At 44.7% G+C, this 13,879-nt stretch overlaps 3 non-coding genes across 3 annotated transcripts; all 3 read left to right on the top strand.

Annotated features, from left to right (window-relative positions):
* Positions 1–6,244: 6,244 nt before the first annotated feature.
* On the top strand, positions 6,245–6,326 carry trnas-aga (transfer RNA serine (anticodon AGA)). Its single transcript has one exon. It is a non-coding gene; the product is annotated as a tRNA-Ser (tRNA).
* Positions 6,327–10,196: 3,870 nt separating this feature from the next.
* trnar-ucg (transfer RNA arginine (anticodon UCG)) lies at positions 10,197–10,269 on the top strand. Its single transcript has one exon. It is a non-coding gene; the product is annotated as a tRNA-Arg (tRNA).
* Positions 10,270–11,701: 1,432 nt separating this feature from the next.
* On the top strand, positions 11,702–11,783 carry trnas-aga (transfer RNA serine (anticodon AGA)). The gene has a single exon. It is a non-coding gene; the product is annotated as a tRNA-Ser (tRNA).
* Positions 11,784–13,879: the final 2,096 nt, after the last annotated feature.

The following is a 13,879-nucleotide window of genomic DNA, read 5'->3' as shown; positions in this document are numbered from 1 at the left end:
GACAACTGTCCTCTATCAGTTTTACTTTTCCAAAATAAGGACTGGGACATTCATAATGGCGACATGGGAACAGTCTGATCCCATCCACGACAGACACACCCATGTCACTGGGAACCAGCTCTGCTCCAATCGGGAACATCTCTCTCCGAACCTCTCAGTACCTTGTGTGGTATCGAGTATTTTCATTGTCCTAGTGTCCATATAAGGTTTGGATTCCTCATGTACAGGACCGAGAATTACTTCAATGTCTCCAATCAGTCCTTGTCCTGAGAACATCAGAATCAATGTCCCGTCCTCTTAAAGAACGGAAAGCTGTCCTGACTGATTCCGATCAGTCTGACAATTCACCCTTCTTCATTCTCCTCTGACTCCTTTTCCCAAAGAGTTTCTGAAGATTCACGAAGCTGGAGACTGGGTGACGTGCTTTGCCTTCTTAACTTTTTTTCACCTGACAAGTGACAATATTTTCCCAAATTCTGTTCACAATCGTCTGTATTTCACCAAGTCCAGGGAGGAGAAGTCCCGTTTTGTGGAGGGATTCCCGATGTTGGTGAGTTTCGCTTTGGAGCAAAGATGGTTTGTCAGCAATTTCCTGCGGCAATTTATAATGATGGGATAATTAGTGGTGGGGATTGGCTCTTCGACGAGCGGGGGGGAAGTGTTGCCACTGACCAGAGTTAGTGAACGGAGGACTGCGGTAAAAGGAATCTATTCAAAAGCAGCACTTCTGCACAGTACATTCAAAGAATACTGCAAATTCTCAATGGGTCTGGCAGTAAGTGTGAAAAGAGAAACGGAAATAATGTTTTAAGTGTGTTGCATTTTTGATTGATAATTTGAGTTTGTGAAGTCTAATCGACTGACTGGTCTTGTTTGTTGAGACGAGATTTCTGAGCTGTGAGTGAAAACTCGTCCTGCATGACATCACTGAAAATGGATCCAGCAGAATTCGAACCTGCGGAGGGAAGCCCCAATGGATTTCTAATCCATCACCTGTATCACGCGGCCATGACTACACGCGTGCAATGCTGTCTTAGTATGTCTTATGTAACGGGAAGTTCCAACCTGAAACACCAGGATTTGGCTTTTCCTGGTACCCCAGTATTCGCTGTCAGACTCTCTTGCTTTCGAAAGGAGAAGGATGCTGGGGTGCTAGGAAAAGCCAAATCCTGGTGTTTCAGGTTGGAACTTTCCATTACATAAGACATACTAAGACAGCATTGCGCGCGTGTAGTCATGGCCGCATCAATTTGAATTGCACACATATTGATGAGAGATAAAGTGGGTAGGATCCATTTTCATACGCAGAGAGTTGAATAAACACAGCACTGGATCGCGAAAGAAAAATGTCCTTGCATTAGGTCGGCACGGTGGCACAGTGGTTAACACTGCTGGCTGACAGCGCCAGAAACCCGCGTTCAATTGCCGTCTCAGGCGACTGACTGTGTGGAGTTTGCACGCTTTCCCCGTGTCTGCGTGTGTTCCCTCCGGGTGCTCCGGTTTCCTCCCACAGTCCAAAGATGTGCAGGTCAGGTCAGGCGAATTGGCAACGCTAAATTGCTCGAAGTGTTAAGTAAGGGGTAAATGTAGGGATATGGGTGGGTTGTGCTTTGGCGCGGCGGTGTGGACTTGTTGGCCCGAAGGGCCTGTTTCCCCACTGGAAGTAATCTAATTTGTCTAGCCCTATTCACTGCCAGTAGAATTACGCTCATTGAAGTCTTCTTGAAAAGATTCACCACTGGCAAATCTGATGTGCAAATTAGGTCTACTATTTTTAATCAGAGGTCAAAATATGAAAATGTTTCAAATACACGGAACGGCACTGGAGAGTGCAGACCTACCTTCAGGGGCTTATTCTGCTCTGATGTACACCCCCGATAAATTGGGACGAGAATGCGTTCTCACAGCTGAAGGGATCAAATATTTAAGAAAATGATAAGGAGGATATTCACTCTTTCAGAGGGTAGCAAATCTGTGGGTTTCCTAAGAACAGAGGGCTGTGAAGGCGAGGTGTATTCAAGGCTGTGATAGACAGACATGGAGCATCACGGAGATGAGGATAAAAACGGGGGTTGAGAATTAACCAAATCAGCCATGATCTCATTGAATGTTGTCGCAGACTTGATAGGCTAAATTGCTTCCATCTGCTCTCATATCTTTGCCGTCATTTGGAAGATACCGGACAACATTTTAAAAGAAGAAAAGCACAAGTTTAGGGAGAGGTGGTTTCAATCAAACTGAATCAAAATTATTTATTGAACGAAAAATCACACTTGGCATGTTTCCAAATTTCTTTGCTAGCATGACAAGCAGAGTTGATCAAGGTCGTCTGATTGTACTTGGGCATGAAACAAACAAAGATTAGTGACATAATCTTCATTTTCTTTATGTCAAAAGTAATATCTTTCCTGATGGTCACAACAAAGGAGATGTTTTCCAAGAAAAGACAGAGACTAAGTCAGCTGTAAACTAATCGATGACCAAAATATGACTCGCGTTGTTCTCTGGGACAGATATGATTTATTGATTATTGTCATCCAAACTTTTTTTTTTACCATTGAACCGTGAGTGGGAGATGGGAAGCTAAGATCACCCGTAACTATTGCCAGCTTTTATCACTCACATGTAGTATTTTTTTCTTGTACGTAGTGGTTACTGCGAGTGCACTTGGAAACTACACCTGCGGATGACTTCTTTCCTCACTGGTCCTCATTTCTACACAAACACGTTTTATATCCTTATCTCCTGAATCAAAGTAATATGCAACCAATTGATAAATGTCACTAATACCTTGGCATTTCACCCGCCTCCGTTTGTCACCTTCCAAAGTAAATTAATGATTTGCCGTGTTGCAATTGCACACAATAAGAGATAACAAAATACAGGGAGGTGTACCAGGTTTGCAAACGCACGTTATTGAAGCTAAATTGCAAGTTTCTGCCCAAAATACGATCACGGAAGCATGCACTGAACCGTCAGGAAGCACACAATAAGTCCAGTTCCAGAGGGCATGACAGGAACAGCACCAGAAAAACCACCAAAATACTTCTCTCAGCTAATATTTTGGATGTACATCTCAATGAGCAATCGAGTTTTACGTATGTTCCAACAGTAGTTACAACACAAGGAATTAACCAGTGCTGCAGACGGTCCAAGCCCCTGAATCAGAAACACTCAATGCCCTACATACAACTACAAGAACATCTGCCCGTGGCGGATACGGGCTAGCTGAAGTTCATGATTGCAGCTCGCTAGTTGTCTGTCTGTTTCTCCGATATAGTGTTTCGTGCAGTCCCTGCGTGGAATCTTGACAACCACATTTGTCCTGCACAAGATGGGCATTGAATATTGTTTTCTGGTGAGCTTTCCCTCAGCGAGGCTGTTGGTTTATGTGCTGTCCTAAATCCGTGTGTTCAGAGGAGTCTGGCTATCAGTTTCCAGAAATGTATTTTACTAAATAGAAGCAAGGTGTTTCAATTGCTTTATGGCATATCCTAGTTGACAATTTAGTGTGCCAGACATCTGGGAATGCAGTTGTGGGATACATATTCTTGGCAAAGAATTTGTGTGGCCGTCACTAATTGGCACGGCCAGCTGTCCCGAGTAGCTATACGTACAGACAGAAAGCATCCTCGAGAGCAGCACAACAGTAATAGAACATGGCAATCAGAAGGCAGCCAGAGATTTTCTAGAAGCAGGGCACCCATCCATGGATTCCATCAATAAACACATTGATCAGGATCCAATCTGCAACACCAACAACTGGACCCAGCGGCACTGAAACTAAATCAATTCCAACCGCCACATAACAGTAGGCTTCACAACAGGCTCTGCAACCCTGAGGATGTTACCCAGAACTGTGAGGATCCCACTTCCCAGCACCGCAAAACATTCCAACAACATCTCCATTAAGCAGACGAGCTTCGCATCTTTCTGCTCCAAAGCACTCCGATTTTTCACAGCAGAGAACTGTATACTGAACTCCCGCGTGCAAGGTGAGGATGCCAAACCCAACACGATCAATAACGGCAGTGAGAGCGAGGGCAACAATTTCCATTGTCATATGAACAGCCACAAACACTCTCTTTGAAAGGTACCTTTAAATATGAAAGTCTGTGCAGCAGTATAATCAGGGAACCAAGCAGCCTGCGCTGGGTATTCATATTTCAGACAATTTGCTTTGTTCACCGTTTTCACTGAACGTGAATGGATATTACTATTTCATTGCTGATACGAAACCAGATTCTGCATTGTATCTGCTCGCCGTTTTTGTTGTTGCAGTGGCGAAAAGGTTGGCAATCGCGATGAGAAATGTTTTTTGTATTTCTCGCATTTCCTTCATTACTGTCCTGGTGAAGGGGGCTGGTGATTGGTCCTCTCGATCAGATGGAGTCATCAGCACATTGTTGACCTAATTTCATCACGAGTGCAATTGGTAAACTTCATTTTTCATGGATTATTGCTGTTCCGTTTTGTTTTATGTTTGTTGAGCACTTCCTGTGACTTGGCAATGCACTAAATCTCCAGTATGTCCTGAATTGCCTCGCTGCCGTTTCTCTGAGCAGTTCATGACATAATCGGATTGCACTGTAACAAAGGCAGCATGCATGCTTCGGTGTGTCTGACAATTGTCCACCCTTTCTGTTTTGCTTCTGTTCCACATGAAGAGCTGTCAGTTTCTGGATTCGTTGGAGAGCTGAGGGGGGTAACATTATCCGTGCGGTATTATTCTTCAGCCAAACTCTTTGATGGCAAAGTCGGGAAGGTGCCAAACGAATGGTCATTGGCAGCAAAAGTCCGGAAAGACCCTCATCGCTGGGTCAACTCGTCCCATCCACCCTCCAGAAAGAAAGGCAAATGCGCTTACTGCCTAACAAACAGAGTGCATTTTTTTGCAAATGGTCCATTAAAACTGGTGTTAGCTGCGGGAGCACATCAACGATGCCGAGCACGGAAAAATACCCTACTATCGAACATGTCCCTGCTGAACAGATAACCGAAATTAATTGAACCATATTTGCCAAAATGTGTTCCTTATCTCTCCGAACGCTTCCTGTGTATATACCCATTCGGGATGCCATTGAACTTGCCTTAAATGTGGCAAATCATTCTGCACACACAAAAATGTCTGAGTGAACTCGCTGAGTTTCTGCATGACACCATGACCAAACTTTGGGCCAAAGTTGGAAACTGCGACTAGAATAGATGGCTCTCTGATTAGCCGCAATGCACAAAGGGCGGAATGGCATTTTCCTACTTTGTAAATCTTCGAAGACAAGTTGAAAATAATCTGCAACGAAAATGTTCGTGTGAGGATTTACTTGTGAGGATTCGGTACTCTCAGCACCGTGGCCCGGATCGTATTCCCGCTCATGGAATGGTTGTATTGTTCAGCAAACGTATCGGTGTACCAGTACTTCTGCCGATTTTCCGATGCTGGCAGGTCATTGGTTTTGTCCAAAACATTATGAAGGTTAACATAAAACAAATAGCTGCAGTAGCTGGAAATCTGAGCCAAAAACGAAAATTGTTTGCGGAACGCAGCAAGACTGGCAACAGAAACGTCGACTTTCCTGCTCCTCGGATGCTGCCTGACCTGCTGTGCTTTTCCAGCATCACTCTGATCTAAAATCAGGTTCCAGCATCTGTAGTCCTCACTTTTACATCGTTCCTTCAGTGTCGCTGGTTCCCTATGCAAGAACTCCATCTCTAGCGGTTTCATGTCTGTACCTCCACGCTGAGGATTTGAAGCGTGAAGAAAAGTAACTCACCCCCTCCATCTCTGGGGTAATTAGGGACTGAAAAAGAATCGTGTCACATTGAAATATATCGAGATGCGACTTAATGTTTGTCTTTTATTGGGAACCATCTCTTTCATTGTAACCATCAGGAAAGAACATTTCGTTCGCCAGAAAAAGAAATGAATATGTCACTATTTGTTTGCTTCAGGTCCAAGAATACTCAGACCAATAGCTCCCTTGCTTACCTCTGCTGGTCATGTTCGCAAAGAGATCTAGCAAATTGCCAAGAGTGATTTTCCTTTCAATAAATAATTTTGACTCAGTTTGGCTGCAAATATCTTTTCCTACCTTTGTGCTTTTCTTCTTTTACATTGGTGTCTCGCACCTTACAAATGACAGCAAAGGTATGAAAGGAGATGGAAGCATTTAGCTCATCAAGTCAGCGAGAGCTTTCAATGAGATCACGGCTGATTTAGTCAATTCTCAACCCGACTGCGTTGTCTGTAGTCATGGCCGAGTGGTTAAGGCGATGGATTAGAAATCCATTGGGGTTTCCCCACGTAGGTTCGAATCCTGCTGATTACGTATGAATACTTTCCTGCTGGAATAATTTTCGCTCAAAGTTCAGAAAACCCAATTTTGCAAACCAGCCCAGTAATTTGATTAGACTTGGGAAACTCGAGTTCTTCATCAGAAACGTTCCATATTTAAATCATTATCTCTGTTTCTCTTCCCAGATACATTGCTCGACACATCGGGTTTCTGCAGTTTTTATTGAACCTCCTAAGCAGAAGTGCTGCTTTTCATTAGATTCCTTTAATCCATGTCCTCTGTTCTCTGACTCGGGTCAGTGGCAACACTTCCTCCTGCTCTTCAAAGTGCTCATTCCCCACCGCTCCCTCTCCGGTCATTACAAACAACCGCAGGAAATTGCCACTTTACCATCTTTGTTCCAAAGTGAAACTCACCAGCCTCGGGAATCTCTCCACCAAACGGGACTTCTCATCCCTGGACATGGTGCAAGCCAGAGGATTGTGAAGAGATACTGTGAAAATATTTTCAGTTGGCAGTTGGAAAAATGTTTAAGAAGCAAAACATATAATTTAGGCTCCAGCTTTGGAAATCTTGAGAAACTCTTTGGGAAATGGAATCAGAGGAGGATGATGAAGTGTGAACTGTCGGACCGAGTAGAGGACGGGACATTGACTCTGATGTTATCGGGACAGGAACTGATCTGAGACATTGAAAGAATTCTCGCTCACGTACGTGAGGAATGCAAACTTCATCTGGACTCTGGGACAATGAAAAACTCTGGAAAACTCAAGAAAAAATCCAAATACTGACTGGGATCACGACAGTACGAGTACTATAGATGGGTTAGTTTTTGCCCAGTGTGTGCAGGAGGGCCTCCTGACTCAGTATGTAGACATGCCTTCAAGGGACGAAGCCACTTTCGATTTAGTACTGGGTAACGAGCCTGGCTAGGTTTTAGATTCGGAGGTCGGTGAGCACTTTGGAGACAGCGATCACAATTCTCTCAGGTTTACTTTCGTGATTGAAAGGGATAGGTGTACTCCACGGAGCAAGAGGTTCAGCTGGTGGAAGGGAAATTACGATGTATCGAGGTAAGATTTAGGAAGCGTAGAATGTGGTCGGAAACTGCAGGGGATGAGCACATTAAAATGTGGAGCTTATTCAAGGAAAAGCTCCTGTGTGTCCTAGATAAGTATGTACCTGTCAGGCAGGGAGGAAGATATAGAACGCGTGAGCCGTGGTTTACTAAGGAAGTGGAATCCCTGGTCAAGAAGACCAAGAAGTCTTATGTTAGGATAAAATGTGAAAACTCAGTTAGAGCGCTCGAGGGTTCCAACGATATCAGGAAAGACCTATAAAGAGAGCTGAGAAGAGCCAGGAGGAGACATGAGAAGTTGTTGGCAGATAGGATCAGGGTTAACCCTAAGGCTTTCCATAGGTATGTCAGGAATAAAAGAATGACGAGAGTTAAATTTGGGACAATCAAGGATAATAATGGGAAGTTGTGCGTGGAGTCAGAGGAGATAGGGGAAGCACTAAATAAATATTTTTTGACAGTATTCGCTATTGAAAATGAAAATGTTGGCGAGGAAGGTATAGAGATACTTGCGTCTAGACTAGAAGAGATTGAGGTTCACAAGGAAGAGATATTCGAAATACTGCAGAGTTCAAGGTTTGTGCGAAGATTTATAGCTCGGGTGCTCGTTGTTGTGGTTCTGTTCGCCAAGCTGGAAATTATTGTTGCAAACGTTTCGTCCCCCTGGCTAGGCGACATCATCAGTGCTTGGGAGCCTCCTGCGAAGCGCTTCTTTGATGTTTCCTTCGGTGTTTATAGTGGTCTGTCCCTGCCGCTTCCGGTTGTCAGTTTCAGCTGTCCGCTGTAGTGGTTGGTATATTGGGTCCAGGTCGATGTGTTTGTTGATGGAGTTTGAGGATGAATGCCATGCCTCTCGGAATTCCCTGGCTGTTCTCTGTCTGGCTTGCCCTATGATAGTAGTGTTGTCCCAGTCGAATTCATGTTGCTGGTTGCCTGCATGTGTGGCTACTAAGAATAGCTGGTTGTGTCGTTTCGTGGCTAGTCGATGTTCATGTATGCGGATTGTTAGCTGTCTTCATGTTTGTCCTATATAGTGTTTTGTGCAGTCCTTGCATGGTATTTTGTACACGACATTAGTTTTGCTCATGTTGGATATCGGGTCCTTCGTTCTGGTGAGTTGTTTGTCTGTGCGTGGCTGTTGGTTTGTGTGCCGTTATGAGTCCTTGGGGTCGCAGTAGTCTGGCTGTCAGTTCTGAGATGTTCCTGATGTATGGTAGTGTGGCTAGTCCTTTTGGTTGTGGTATGTCCTCGTTCCGTGGTCATTCTCTTAGGCATCTGTTGATGAAGTTGAGCGGGTATCTGTTTTTGGCGAATACCTTGAAAAGGTGTTCCTCTTCTTCTTTTTGCAGTTCTGGTGTACAGCAGTGTGTTGTGGCCCTTTTGAATAGTGTCCTGATGCAGCTTCTTTTGTTTGTGTTGGGGTGGTTACTTTCATAGTTTAGGACTTCGTCTGTGTGTGTGGCTTTCCTGTCTACCCTTGTCGGGGATTCTCCATTCGGTGTTCTCTGTACCATCACGTCTCGGAATGGGAGTTCGCTATCCTTTTCTTCTTCTCTCGTGAAACGGATTCCTGTGAGTGTGGCGTTGATGATCCGGTGTGTTTTTTTCTATTTCCGTGTTTTTAATGATTACAAACGTGTCATCGACATATCTGACCCAGAGTTTAGGTTGAATTTGTGGTAGGACTGTTTGTTCTCACCTTTGCATGAGTCCCGAGATTGGTGATCCCATGGGTGTTCCGTTGATTTGTTCGTATATCTAGTTGTTGAATGTGAAGTGTGTTGTGAGGCACAAGTCCAGTAGTTTAAGACCCGATACCCAACATGAGCAAAACTCATGTAGTGTACAAAATACCATGCAAGAACTGCACAAAACACTATATAGGACAAACAGGCAGACAGCTAACAATCCGCATGCATGAACATCAACTAGCCACAAAACGAAACGATAAGCTATCCTTAGTAGCCGCACACGCAGACAACCAGCAACATGAATTCGACTGGGACAACACTACTATCATAGGGCAAGCCAGACAGAGAACAGCCAGGGAATTCCGAGAGGCATGGCATTCATCCACAAACTCCATCAACAAACACATCGACCTGGACCCAATATACCAACCACTACAGCGGACAGCTGAAACTGACAAACGGAAGCGGCAGGGACAGACCACTATAAACACCGAAGGAAACATCAAAGAAGCGCTTCGCAGGAGGCTCCCAAGCACTGATGATGTCCCCTAGCCAGGGGACGAAACGTTTGCAACAAAAACTTCCAGCTCGGCGAACAGAACCACAACATACTGCAGAGTGTGAAAATAGATAAGTCAGCTGGGCCGGATGGGATCTATCTGATGTTGTTTAGCAAAAGCACGACAGGAAGGTACAAATCAAGTTGATGCAACAACGGCTCGTTTTGAGCCGCTAATTTGCAGTGAAGTGGCGGCGCCAATAAAAGGTGTCACGCATCTCGTCTAATTCCACATCCTGAGCTCGAAATGACCGGAGGTCTCTCGCTGAGTATCTGCAGGGTCTTGTTTGGACGACACCATGACACTTTTTCACTGGAGTGGATCATGAAATCGCGTCGTGACTGTGAATAAAACGATGGAAACTTCCAGCAGAGAAGGAGGCGACCCTGAAGCAGGCAGCTGAGGACAAATGAATCTCCTTTGCCAGTGAAAGGCACTGCTTCGCAAATTGGAAACTTCGAAGTGAAGCAATGTTGGTGATTATCTTCGCTGCTTGTTCACCTTTTTAATTCTGATTCCGTGAAAGTCCATGACATTACATATCGACATTCTGCCAAGTGCAGGCTTGTCTCTTGGGCCAGTGGCGTAATGGATAACGCGTCTGACTTCGGATCAGAAGATTGTAGGTTCGGGTCCTACCTGGCTCGAGGGGGAATGTTTTGCTTTAACCGTGGTATACGTTGACGCTCCCCTGTAAAGTTCTCTCGGGACATCGCCTCTGTGCTTCCGCATGTAAAGCTTGCATTTGTCCTATTGTCCATTTCAAATTCCAGCTCTCCACAACGGGCACCTCCGTTAGTTTGGCGGTATCTTCTGGTGTGTCTCCCTCTGTGGGTGAAAATGAGCATGAGTTCCTCAAAAGAGTTACAATTCGTTATACTTCTGTCCCATTATTGTGCCATGTAAGAACATAGGATAACCTCATTGACATTTGACCTGGAAACATTAGAACACACGAGACTTTGGGCCAAAGTTCGAAACTGCGACTAGAATAGATGGCTCTCTGATTAGCCGCAATGCACATGGGCGGAATGGCCTTTTCCCACTTTGTAAATCTTCGAAGACAATTTGAAAAAAATCTGCAACGAAAATGTTCAGACAGGGTGTTTTATTTACACCAAGTACGATAGTATCTATCGCCTTGTCTTGTTATTTACTTGTGAGGATTCGGTATTCTCAGCACCGTGGCCCGGATCGTATTCCCGCTCATGGAATGGTTGTATTGTTCAGCAAACATATCGGTGTACCAGTACTTCTGCCGATTTTCCGATGCTGGCAGGTCATTGGTTTTGTCCAAAACATTATGAAGGTAACATAAAACAAATAGCTGCAGGTGCTGGAAATCTGAGCCAAAAACGAAAATTGTTTGTGCAGCGGAGCATGACTGGCAACAGAAACGTCGACTCTCCTGCTCCTCGGATGCAGCCTGACCTGCTGTGCTTTTCCAGCATCACTCTGATCTAAAGTCAGGTTTCCAGCATCTGCAGTCTTCACTTTTGCCTAGTTTCTTCAGTGTCTCTGGTTCCCAATTCAAGAACTCCATCTCTAGCGGTTTCATGTTTGTACCTCCGTGCTGAGGAGTTGAAGAGTGAAGCAAAGTAACTCACCTCCTCCATCTCTGGGGTAATTAGGGACTGAAAATGAATCGTGTCACATTGAAATATATCTACATGCGAATGAATCTCTGTCTTTTATTGGGAACCATCTCTTTCATTGTAACCATCAGGAAAGATCATTTCGTTTGCCAGAAAAAGAAATGAATATGTCACTAAACTTTGTTTGCTTCAGGTCCGAGAATACTCAGATCAATAGCTCCTTTGCTTACTTCTGCTGGTCATGTTTGCAAAGATATATGGCAAATTGCCAAGTGTCATTTTCCTTTCAATAAATAATTTTGACTCAGTTTGCCTGCAAATATTTTTTCCAACCTTTGTGCTTTTCTTCTTTTACATTGGTGTCTCGCACCTGACAAATGACAGCAAAGGTATGAAAGGAGATGGAAGCATTTCGCTCAAGTCAACGGTAGCTTTCAATGAGATCACGCTGATTTGGTCAATGCTCAACCCACCTGAGCTGTCGGTAGCCATGGCCGAGTGGTTAAGGCGATGGATTAGAAATCCATTGGGGTTTCCCCACGTAGGTTCGAATCCTGCTGACTACGTTGTGAATGCTTCTCTGCTGGTACAATTTCGCTCAAAGTTCAGAAAAACTATTTTGTGAACCAGGTCGGTAATTTGATTAGACTTGGGAAACTCGAGTTCTTCATCAGAAATGTTCCATAGTTAAAACATTATCTCTGTTTCTCTTTCCAGATACACTGCTCGACACGTCCTGAGCAGAAGTGCTACTTTTCATTAGATTCCTTTCATCCCTGTCCACTGTTCTGTGACTCGGGTCACTGGCATCACTTCCTCCTGCTCGTCAAAGTGCTCATTCCCCACCGCTCCCTCTCCATCATTAGAAACAACCGCAGGAAATCGCCACTTAACCATTTTTGTTCCAAAGTGAAACTTATCAGCCTCGGGAATCTCTCCACCAAGCGGGACTTCTCATCCCTGGACATGGTGCAAGCCAGAGGATTGTGAAGAGATACTGTGAAAATATTGTCAGTTGGCAGTTGAAAAAATGTTTAGGAAGCAAACCATATAATTTAGGCTCCAGCTTTGTAAATCTTGAGAAACTCTTTGGGAAATGGAATCAGAGGAGAATGAAGAAGTGTTAACTGTCGGACAGAGTAGAGGACGGGACATTGACTCTGATGTTCTCGGGACAGGAACTGATCTGAGACATTGAAATCATTCTCGCTCACGTACGTGAGGAATGCAAACTTCATCTGGACTCTGGGACAATGAAAAACTCTGGAACACTCAAGACAATAATGTGTTTCTGTTCGCCGAGCTGGAAGTTTTTGTTGGAAACGTTTCGTCCCCTGTCGAGGTGGCATCCTCCGTGCTTGGGACCCTCCTGCGAAGCGCTTCTGTAGTGTTTCGTGTGGCATTTATAGTGGCCTGTCCTTGCCGCTTGCTGTTGTCAGTTTCAGCTCTCCGCTGCAGTGGCTGGTATATTGGGTCCAAGTCGATGTGTTTGTTGATGGAGTTTGTGTATGAGTGCCATGCTTCTGGGAATTCCCTGGCTGTTCTTTGTTTGGCTTGCCCTATAATAGTGCTGTTGTCCCACTCGAATTCATGTTGCTTGTCGTCTGTGTGTGTGGCGACTACGCATAGTTGGTCGCTTCGTTTCGTGGCTAGTTGATGTTCCTGGATGTGGATCGTTAGCTGTCTTCCTGTTTGTCCTATATAGTGTTTTGTGCAGTCCTTGCATGGGATTTTGTATACTACATTTGTTTTGCTCATGTTGGGTATCGGGTCCTTAGTTCTGGTAAGCTGTTGTCTGAGTGTGGCTGTTGGTTTGTGTGCTGTTCAGAGTCCTAGTGGTCGCAGTAGTCTGGCTGTCAGTTCGGAGATGTTCTTCATGTGTGGTAGTGTGGCTCGTCCTTTGGGTTGTGGCATGTCCTCTTTCCGTGGTCTATCCCTTAGGCATCTGTTGATAAAATTGCGAGGATATCCGTTTTCGGCGAATACCTTGTATAGGTGGTCCTCTTCCTCTTTTTGCAGTTCTGGTGTGCTGCAGTGTGTTGTGCCCCTTTTGAATAGGGTCTTGATGCAACTTCGTTTGTGTATGTTGGGGTGGTTGCTCTCATAATTCAGGACTTGGTCTGTGTGTGTGGCTTTCCTGTGTACCTTTGTGGTGAATTCTCCGTTAGGTGTTCTCTGTACCATCACGTCTAGGAATGGGAGTTGGTTGCCCTTTTCTTCCTCTCTCGTGAATCGGATTCCTGTGAGTGTGGAGTTGATGATCCTGTGTGTTTTCTCTATTTCCGTGTTTTTAATGATTACAAAGGTGTCATCCACGTATCTGAACCAGTGTTTGGGTTGAATTTGCGGTAAGACTGCTCTAACCTTTGCATTACTGCTTCTGCTATGAGTTCCGACATCGGTGAGCCCAAGGGTGTTCCGTTGATTTGTTCGTATATCTGGTTGTTGAATGTGAAGTGTGTTGTGAGGCACAGGTCCCACGATTTAGGAAGATTAGGTAAGATTTAGGAAGCGTAGAATGGGGTAGGAAACTGCAGGGGGTGAGCACATTAAAATGTGGAGCTTATTCAAGGAAAAGCTCCTGTGTGTCCTAGATAAGTATGTACCTGTCAGGCAGGGAGGAAGATATAGAACGCGTGAGCCGTGGTTTACTAAGGAAGTG

Source organism: Chiloscyllium plagiosum, unplaced genomic scaffold, assembly GCF_037043375.1.
Source record: "Chiloscyllium plagiosum isolate Xiang-an unplaced genomic scaffold, Cpla_swu_hap1 HiC_scaffold_14, whole genome shotgun sequence".
NCBI classification, from domain to species: Eukaryota; Metazoa; Chordata; class Chondrichthyes; order Orectolobiformes; family Hemiscylliidae; genus Chiloscyllium; species Chiloscyllium plagiosum.
This window is presented reverse-complemented; position numbering and strand designations above follow the sequence as displayed.